Source organism: Gallus gallus, chromosome 7 (assembly GCF_016699485.2).
Source record: "Gallus gallus isolate bGalGal1 chromosome 7, bGalGal1.mat.broiler.GRCg7b, whole genome shotgun sequence".
Taxonomy (NCBI): Eukaryota; Metazoa; Chordata; class Aves; order Galliformes; family Phasianidae; genus Gallus; species Gallus gallus.
The window spans coordinates 30,850,037-30,859,940 of NC_052538.1; positions in this window are offsets into that span (position 1 = coordinate 30,850,037).

Consider the following 9,904-nt stretch of genomic DNA (forward strand, 5'->3'; position numbering starts at 1 on the left):
GTGGCCGGAATGAACAGTTTCTAAATTGCACTTCGTTAAATATTGTTGCAGAAGAGCCAATATATCCAGGTGGTAGGCGCTGAGCTCATATTTCTTAGTGTATTCTGGAAGAGTCTCTCAATCAAAGTGAGATTTTATGGCCTGTTTTTAATTTCACAGTTATAAAGATGAACACAAATGTTTTTCATGGAAATAATTAGGTACCACTGAAAAAAGCACTTTCCTACCAAATAGTAATGGCATATTTAATTAAGTAAAATGCTACACTAGCTATAACAGATTTTTAGTGCCTGGGACTTATTTCTAGATTAAAGGATTTTTTATAGTCCACCCCACATGTAAGTTAGCATTATTACATCAATTCTTTTCAATAAACGTCTGAATACAGGTTTCCTTCTGATAGGAAAATATTTTCCTCGCTCATTTTTGCCAGATGTTGCATGTCTGCCTCTGTGCTGGTTGCTGGGGTACAACAGCACATTCTGTCCTTCTGTCCACAGTGGTTGTATCAGCGAGCTTGGGTTGGAGCAGGTGCTCCATCAGGGGGGTCATTACTCCAGCTGCAATGAATTGCTGATCCAATCTCTTGTATAGCTCTTCAAAATCAGCAGTTTTCTTGCTGTTTCTCTGTTGTTTTACCTCTTCTATTAGAGTTTCTGAGGCTGACCACGCCACCCAGGTAAGGCTCTTGGTTCCTGGATCACCTTTCTCAGTCTGCACTCCCATAGCTGTACTTCCAGCTCGGATTTGTTACAGATCCTTCCTCCTTGGTCTGTGGCATTATGTTCTTGAAACAAAAGAGAAAACATATGTAGTCACATGTAACTGTTTGAAAACCAGCCACAGGCTGACTGGGGCAAACTGTTGAACTGAGCTGGCTGTGCAGGTTGAGTAGCAGCTGTAAAACCTGAACCTAAGCAGTTGTGATGGTGGGAAGAGCAAAGGGCATTGCTGCTTGCCCTTGTTGTCAAGTTACTGCATTTCTTTTTGGTGTGATCTCCCCTTGGGGAGTGTTTTAGGCTTGTGTCTTGGAGCAGGAGAGTTGCTGCCTTCCAGAGCATGATCAGGATGGAGAAGATGATTTTGGTTTTAAAAACTTTAAAAAGCTTCTTGGCTTGTGGCTAGACCAATGTCTGAGTGAGTCCTTTGATCACAAAAGACACCGACGCATCAGCATTAGCCAGCACCACAGCCATCTATTTACCCAGCGAAGTGCTGCAATAGATCAATGTTAAACGCTTATTTGCGCTTCACTGCTCCAAGGCACAGAAACTAATTACCAAAGATAAATTAGCCCTTGTGACAATGACTAAGAAATACACGTCCTGGGATAGAGTACCCTGACTACAGACAGACATAATTCCCCTCTGACTAGGAGCAGCAGTAGAGGGTTACATAGCATATCCTTCAGGTACTGTTGGCTCGGGCTGGAGGGCTGTGGGTTTGTCCATGCCCATCTCTGCCATGCTCACTGACCACGTCTCTCAGTGTTGCAGTTCTTGAACACTTCCAGGGATGGTGACTCCTCCACCTGGGCAGCCTGTGCCTAATATCCTAATATCCAACCTGACCCTCCCCTGGCTCAGCTCGAGGCCATTCCCTCTCATCCTATAGCTGTTACATGGGAACAGAGGCCGACCCTCACCTCAATACAACCTCCTTTCAGGGGGTTGTAGAGAGCAGTGAAGTCTCCCCAAGCCTCCTCTTCCCCAGACTATTCTCCAGCAAAACACCCTCATTGTGGCTATAAGGGATGTGTGGTGGATGCAGATGAGAGCTCCGCAGGCCTGCAGGCTGTAAGATGTTTGCTCCAGCTTTACCTCCACTGACCCATTTGCTTCTTTCTTCCTCCTCCAAATGTGAAGGGTCTGAATTTGGATAACAGCAGGAAGAACTTCAAACCCATCTTGCTCCCTTATTTTCTAACTGTCAGCAGATGAGGGTTGTGGGATGGGTTTTTTTCAGGTCCTGGGAGACTGCAAAACCACTCGTGGCTGCAGTAGGAATAACCTGAGTGAGGAATCTCATGGTACTGCTCTGGGAATGGTTTCTGGAGGGAATTCCCACCGGGATGCTTACATAACGTTAGGGACAGCAAACCCAGTCTGCCTTGGTGTTGTACCTTTGCATTGGTGTTTCAGCTTCTGCAGCAAAGCTAAAGTAATCCAGGTGAGTTAAATGAGAGGCCCCAAGAGGGATGGGGTTTGGCGCAGACCTGAAACCTTGTCAGCTTTCCTAGTGTCTCTCCGGGCTCTAGCTTGTAGGTCTGGAAGTCAGAACGCAGCTCACCGGTAATTCTACTTGCAGGCAGCAGAGGTCAGCATTGCCCTGCTGATGGGAAACCATGCTTCCCTCTAAGAGAATGCCCAAAACACTGCAAGGATGGTTTTTCGTCAGTCCTTGTTGTTTTACTGGGGTGAGATGAGCGTGAACTGTGGCTTTTCACTACAGTAGCTCCTCTGGAGATAAGTGCCATCGGCTGTGCCTGCAAAGGATGTAGCCTCACCCCTGTCATGGGCTGCTCAGGGTGCCTGGGGACGGCTGGGATGTCCTCTGTGTGCCGCCAGGAGCCCTACAGGATGGCTGTGTCCCACCAGAGCAGGTGATACCTTCAGCATTACGAATGTCACCAGGCTGGGGCTGCAGATGGAGCCTGGGGGGTCTTGGCTGCACAGGGGACCTTCCCCTGTCCTGTTTGTATCGGACTGTATTAGTCTAACTGGTTTACATCTTGCTAAACAGTGGAGAGATATGGTGAGCATGTGCCCCACACAGCGGTCATTGAGTGTAGGTATTGACAACACTTCTGGGCAATTTGTTGAAAAGCCTAATTAGTCCATTAAATAATTTCTTGTCCTTTATAAACGTACTTTTGGTCACGTGTAAAAACAGGAAGGGAAACAGGTTGGGGTAGATCCCCAAGAGGACATTTTAACAGTTTGAAACCCTGTACAGGAGAGGGTGGAGCTTCGTGCCTTTATCATTGCCCTATGGGAGGTACAAACAAAGATAAACTCTGGCTAATAATTCTCTATGCCATATTTCTGATTCCTGATAGCTAAGAAAGATAAGCAATTTAAAGGCTGGGTGTATGACAGTTATGAAAAGGAAATTCAGGTATAATGGTAAACCCAATCAACTTGGCTTTCAGCACTGGCTGTCTGATTCCAGCTGAACATGAAATTATCCCCCAAAAGTGTGTGATGTGACAGAGTGTGTTGGTCTGGTCTAGGCAAGCTGTGCAGGGATCCCAGCACTTAGAAGTCTCGAATGTATACATTTGGCAATGCCAGTCCCAAGCCATTTGCTTAGTCTCACATATTTCTGTGTTTTCCTACATTTTCTACCTTTTGCACTGGTTTGGCAAGGCGATGAGATGGAAAGCCTGTGTGAGTTCGCTGCTCACAGGGCATTGGGATGGGGCACAGCACTGAGGGGACGCACAGGGGGAGCACCAGGGGTGCTCAGTGCCTCCCTGCCTCATGCTATGCGAGATGTTTTCTATCGAGGTTGTAAAAGAAGACACAAGGCAGGACCCCCTGGCTGCAGCAACAGCTTCGATCAGTCTCAGTCCATTAGTTTAAATAATCAATAGCCGTAAGTGCCAGAACGCAGTCTCCTACTTCATCACGAAAGCTGGGAAGCTGCAATTACAGACACTCTCTCCATTAACTTCAGCAAAATTAAGCAGTCACTATTCGGACATCTCAGAGGATACCTCTCTCTGTAAACTGGGTGCATCCAGCTTAAATAGGAAGGATGAAGGTGTGTTTTTCTCAAAACACTTTTCTGGCTCAGTGGTGTCAGTGAGCACTGTGCTGCACAGCTGCGTTGCCCTGTGCACAGTTGGCTCGCTCTGTCCTTGTGGCAGCGACCTCAGCTGCAGGGCCCTCAACCACAGCCATGCTCTGGGTTTGGAGGATTGCTGCTTGCTCTGGAGCAAGAAAGTCCTTGAGGCAACTTGCAATAAATAACATCCCATTAAAATAATAAAAAGGACTCCGTCCTTTCTAACTTTTCTTCCTTGTTCTTGTGCTGCAAAACCTCAATTTGGAAAAAGATGGCTCTGAAGTCTTATATTCAGATACTTTTAAAGCATTATGGGTGACTTACTTTTCAGGGTTATATACAGCATCGTTTTTTTTCTTTTTGGTGGGGACTGGCATCCTCCAAATTAACAGTACACTCCTATTAGCATTCCATTTCTGATGTGACAATGAAGTACATTCATCCCAAAACAGGAGTAGGCCAACGAACCAAAAAATAGGTGATTAGCAGAAGCCCATTTCCTAGAATAAATCAAAGGTTTTGTGCTGAGGTTCTCATCTCCCCAGCGAGCCTCCCAGTCCCTTTCTTATACACTTATCTACAGTGCATTTCTTCCCACTGAATGCTTTCATTTTTTGCACAATAGCAAAACAAAAGGCAGTGAAATCCCAGAGGAATTAACCCAAATGTTTCACAAAATGAAATTCTTGCTCTCCGGCCGCCTTTAAGGCTGCTGGATTCGGAGGAGGCAGCAGCTCAGGGCTTCGTGCTGTGTAACTTGGGCTGCTTGGGGAGCGTTGTGCACAGAGGGGCTGTGTGGATAAATCCCCAGCGTGACTTTTGTTGGCACTTAGGCGCCCTCACAGCATGGTCAGGTCCTGTATACAATTTATTTCTTGCTTTTTTCAGTTGCCTCTGAAAGGAGCAGAAGGAGCAATGTTTTGTGCATGGAGGTGGCCAACGCAACTTGGAAGTGAAGGGCTGCTCTGAGAGCAGTGGCAGTCAATAGGAGTGTTTCACATGCATACCTTGAAGGTAAGTAGCTAGGGAACTGTTATCTGTAGGAGCTGTGAGCTATCATATCCATCCTTGCATATCCTAACCTGAAATACATCCCTCAGAGCCTGGCTGCAGTGGAGGAGCAGGTGGCTGTAGCATGGCAAGGAGGTCCCGACATTGGGAACAAATCCTGAAGTTCTTTACTCACTCCCCTTTTTTTGCCACCGTGTCAGAGCAGAGACAAAAGAAAGCCAAGTAATACATAGAACACCACCTGCTGACGGGACTGTCTGAGAGCAGAGATCACAGAGAGGATTCCTGCCCAATGAAAGAGTGAATTCTCATATATATATATATATATATATAAAGAAACTCAAGGCCTTTGTCTGCTGGGAGAGAAGAGGTGAATGGGTATCAAAATAACCAGGTGGCAATGTAGCTTTCTAATAAAGCCCTGATAACTTTAGAGTAGCTGATCCTGGGTTTATTTAATCAGGAAAATAGCTGGGAGTTTAAATAACTTGCGATATAAAGGCTGCACAAAGGGGCGAGCGGGCAGCTGAGACGGATGTGTGCTATCTTGCAGGAGAATGTGACGCCTGAAAGAAGCGGTGACACATGGAAACAGTCTGCAATGGCACCGGCTGGATGGAGGGAGAGATAGAAACGGTGTGAAAAATTATTACAGGCAACAGCTGCAAGTCTCCAGGGCAGGAAGGGAGCGGAGAGCAGAGACGTTGCAGGAGATAAGGGTGAGTGAGGAGGTGAGGGCATGGCTGTGGGATGAGTGCGTGCTTGGGATGGGGTAGGGGCAGCAAGGCGATGTCTTCATCTGAGTGCATCCCGATGGTGAGGCTACCTGCAGGCCCCACTCCTTGTGCAGATAAACATCCAAAAATCTCAACAAAATTCTTCCCATCTGGCTTCAGTGCAAATAAATGCACCTTCAGCTTTATGCTTGAGAAAGTGACTCATTTAGTTGGGAGCAACTTTGCACAGAGGGACTGAAAACCCACAGTACTTACAGCTGAAAGATTGCCTTTTCTGCATCCCTTTTCTAAAGCACTTGGCAGGGAGGAGCTTTCAGGTCAAAACTCCTGTTGGGTCCAAATTAAGTTGTAATTAAAAAAAAAAAAAGATATTACTATCAATGAACAGCTTTTGTATGTTTGTTTTGTGCTTCTGAGTGTGTTTTAAAGGGGTTGTAAGAAAGAAGGGGACAGACTCTTTAGCAGGTTCTGTTGTGGTAGGACAAGGGGAAATGGTTTCAAACTGAAAGAGGAGAGATTTAGATTGGATATAAGGACAAAGGTTTCTCTGCAATATGGCACAAACTGGCACAGGTTGCCCAGAGATGTGGTGGATTCCCCATCCATGGAGGCTCTCAAGGTCAGTCTAGACAGTGCTCTGAGCACCTGATGGAGCTGTCGGTGTCCCTGTTCGTTGCAGGGGAGTAGGACTAGATCACCTTTAAGGAACCTTCCAACTCAAATGATTCTATGATTCTGTGATAAAGGCAAGAGTTCAGTATGGAGTGTAGAGATGTGCATGGGTTGCATATAAGATGCAGGCTCAGTGCAGGTATCCAGTGAGAATATAGGGTACTGGCTGCCTCCATACACAAACAGTAGCCTGGGAGCATGAATATAAGAAGACAGGTTTTGCCAGAAGGGTTGGGGGTGGTGACGACTTCTGATTCCATCTGGTCTGATCCTGCTGAAGCGAGGACACACAGAGCAGGTGCTCAGAACCATGTCCAGAAAACATCTGAAGACTTCTATGGAGGACGATATCTCTAAGTAGGGAGATAAGTTTTTAGCAAGTCAGGATGATTTAAATGCTGGGCTTCAGCACAAACGAAGGATTACAGACGTCTAAGTGCTCCTAATGCACGGTTTTATTGTGATCTTAATGCTAAGATTTCAAGTCTGAGAGTTGCACGAGGCTACTGCAATCTGAGAGGAGTGTGTGTGTCTAAGCCGTTTCCAAAGCTTATCGCAAGTTCCCACAGGAAGAGATATGAATGACATGAAAATATTACACTTCAAGCAGAGAGATTTAGGAGGAATGTGAAACACACCGAGGAGATGCGAGCGGAATATTCAGTTGTCAAAATAATGCTCTGAAGGTGGCAGCCCTGTTAAACCAACACAGCTGGGCTCCTTGCATCGAAATGTCCATGCTGGAGCTGTGTGCTTGCATCCAAACAGAAGAAAGCTCTTCCCGTTACTGCTGGTTGTGATAATGATGCAGAAATGCCGGGTCTTTCAGATCTGATGTTGTTATGGGCAGGTAGCATCCTGGCAAAGCTGGGAAGGGCTTGTGCCGGCTAAGCGTGGCACCAGGTGTTCTCCTCTGACCACCTCTGTGATTTGGGGCAAAACGCCCTAAAAACTGCATTTTTATCATGAATGATTGTTGCTTTCAAAAATCCATGCCTGCGTAGAAAGAGGAAAACCCAGCTCCTGTTCCCTGGCACAGTTCTGTTCTCCCATGACATCTGTAACATCAGCCAGGTCTTTGCCGAGTCCTTCACGCTCCTCCAGCTCAGAAACTGGCTTCTTGGCAGGCATTAAAGTCCCGGCAAAAAGTGAGCTGTGAGCTGCTCAGGTGTGGTGTGAGGCAGGGGCTGTCTGATCTGGTCCATCCACGCCATCTCCGCAGGATGAGAGCTGCACATGACTTTAATGCCATCGCTTGCCAGCGGCTCTTTCTAATGAGGATATGAGGCAGTGAAGGTGTGCAGCATCCTCCATCACCTCCTGGCACAGCCTCTATAACAAGCCCCCTGACCAGCCTTTGGGAGCTGGAATTGCTTTCTGATGTTAATTGAGGAATTTCAGTTTCAAATTCCTTATTGAAATACTCCATAAATATTTAATTATTATTATTTTTTGTCAGTCTGGGGACGGAGCACTGATTTGTTTCACTAATTATGAGCCAGCAGTTGGGAGCACTCCATTATGAGATATTTCACAAACAATCTTTGATTCAATTAATTTTGGGGAGGGGAAGAAAAGCAAAATGATTTCAACCGAGGCACGCATTTGTAAAAATTGCTTCTGTTTCCCAGGAGTACCGAGGAAGATTGAGTGACGTGTTTGTTGAACTCATGGCTCTGGGTAACTACATTTGGGTTGGGTGCAGTTGCTGCCTCACATCTGTGCTGTGTTTGGGGTCAGGAGTGCCCTGGAGCAGCAGTTTGAGTGCTGGAGATAAGGTGGGGGCACACCTGTCCCTCCCCCAGCCTCAAACTGATTGTGCACAACCCTTGGCTGCGCCCAGCTTGTGCCTTGCTGCCTAACGTTCAGGAAACCTGCTCTGATGGTGTGGGAGGCATGCAGCGTGTAACAGGCCTGGTGTAACGTGGTGATGTCTGCATGGCACTTGGGGAGGGAGAGAAAATCCTCAAAGCCTTGTGACCAGCCCCGGGATGGACTTCAGTGCCCCTGTGTGCATGCAAAGCTTTGGAAATTTCCATTTTAATAAAAGCAACCTTGGAGGAGCGTGAGCAATAACCTGTCTGCTCTTTGGCACTGACAGTTCGGTTGTCCTGTAAAATGAGATTTTGCTACCCTAGCGCAGCAATCGTGTTATCAACTCCAGCCTACATCGGCGTGCTTTATTAGAAGACAGCAGAAATAATTCTTTGGACATTAAGTGACGTTCTCGCTCCCGCTGTTATCGGGGCGGCTGAGCGTGATTAAATCAGATCCAGAGGGGAGCCCAACGAATGCATGCATCTCCAGGCGTGGATATTGGGTCCATCTGCAGCTGCTCTGAGGTGTGGAGGCAGGGGAGAAGTGGATGGAGGCGGTGTGCTGCAGGGCCCTGTGCTGCTGGGTGCTGGGCTCCTTTGCTGCAGGTGCTCTGGAGGTGCTGCCCTGCATGGACAAGGGGACAACACAGCAGGAAAATAGCACAGTTCCCAGGAGTGGCTCAATCAGCATTTGCAACTGATAACGTGATTTTTCTGTCTTGATAAACTGTTGGCTAAATGTCACATTGCATCTCTGAAGGTAGGGTTATTAATATTACTGGTATTATTTGGTATGTCCTTTGCAACATGAATAGTTCATTGCTTTGCGAACTATTCATTTTCCCCATGCAAGTCCAGGAGGAAACCTTCATTTAACTTTAAACGTGAAGGAATAGTGAATAATTTGAGCTGTATTTTATTAATGCTATGAACACCAAATTGCAGTGTGAGAACAGACATGGGTCCACTGCCCTTGTGCTCCCTTGGTTAAAACCAGTGGCAGCAAGGCTTTGAGGGGTGCATGCAATATGGAAAATAGTCTGCTTAAGCCTTTGAAAATAAGGGATAAGCAAAATCTGAGCTGCTTGCAAGAAAGCCACATATAATGCAAAGTAAGCTGTAATGATAGGTTTCTATAGGCAAACTGTAAACAAAACTGTACATTACCATGTGCTGCACACTGAGACAGCTATTTATGATTTGTGGGGACTCTCAGTCACCCAGACCCCAATTAAGGTGTTCCTAGATCTCTAACCCTGTGCCAGGCACGCTGTGTGAAGCAGCAAGCATTGCAGCCTTGGCTGGATCCCAGAGATCATAGAATGACAGAATGATTTGGGTTGGAAGGGATCTTAGAGATCATCCAGTTCAACCCCCTGCTGAGGACAAGGTTGTCCCCCAGCAGCTCAGGCTGCCCAGAGCCCATCCAGCCTGGCCTTGGGCACCTCCAGGGATGGGGCAGCGCACTGCCCTGGGCAGCAGTACCAGGGCCTCACCACCCTCTGAGTAAAGAGTTTATTCATAGAATCATAGAATGGCCTGGGTTGAAAAGGACCATAATGCTCATCTAGTTTCAACCCTTCTGCTATGTGCAGGATTGCCAACCACCAGACCAGGCTGCCCAGAGCCACATCCAGCCTTCTTAACATCTGACCTAAATCTCCAGTATGTTAGAGATGTCTCAGAGAGACTGTACACATAGACATAGAAACAGAGTCACAGCTGTGGTGTTGGAACAGGTCAGAGGAACCTGATGTGACCTCGTTTTCCCTTTCTACCTCTTCTTCCCTGACCTTTCCAACTGGGCTGTGAACAGCGGTGATCTGGGACAGCACAGATGTGAGTTGCAGCCAAACTCCTCCGCTCAGCCCACACAGT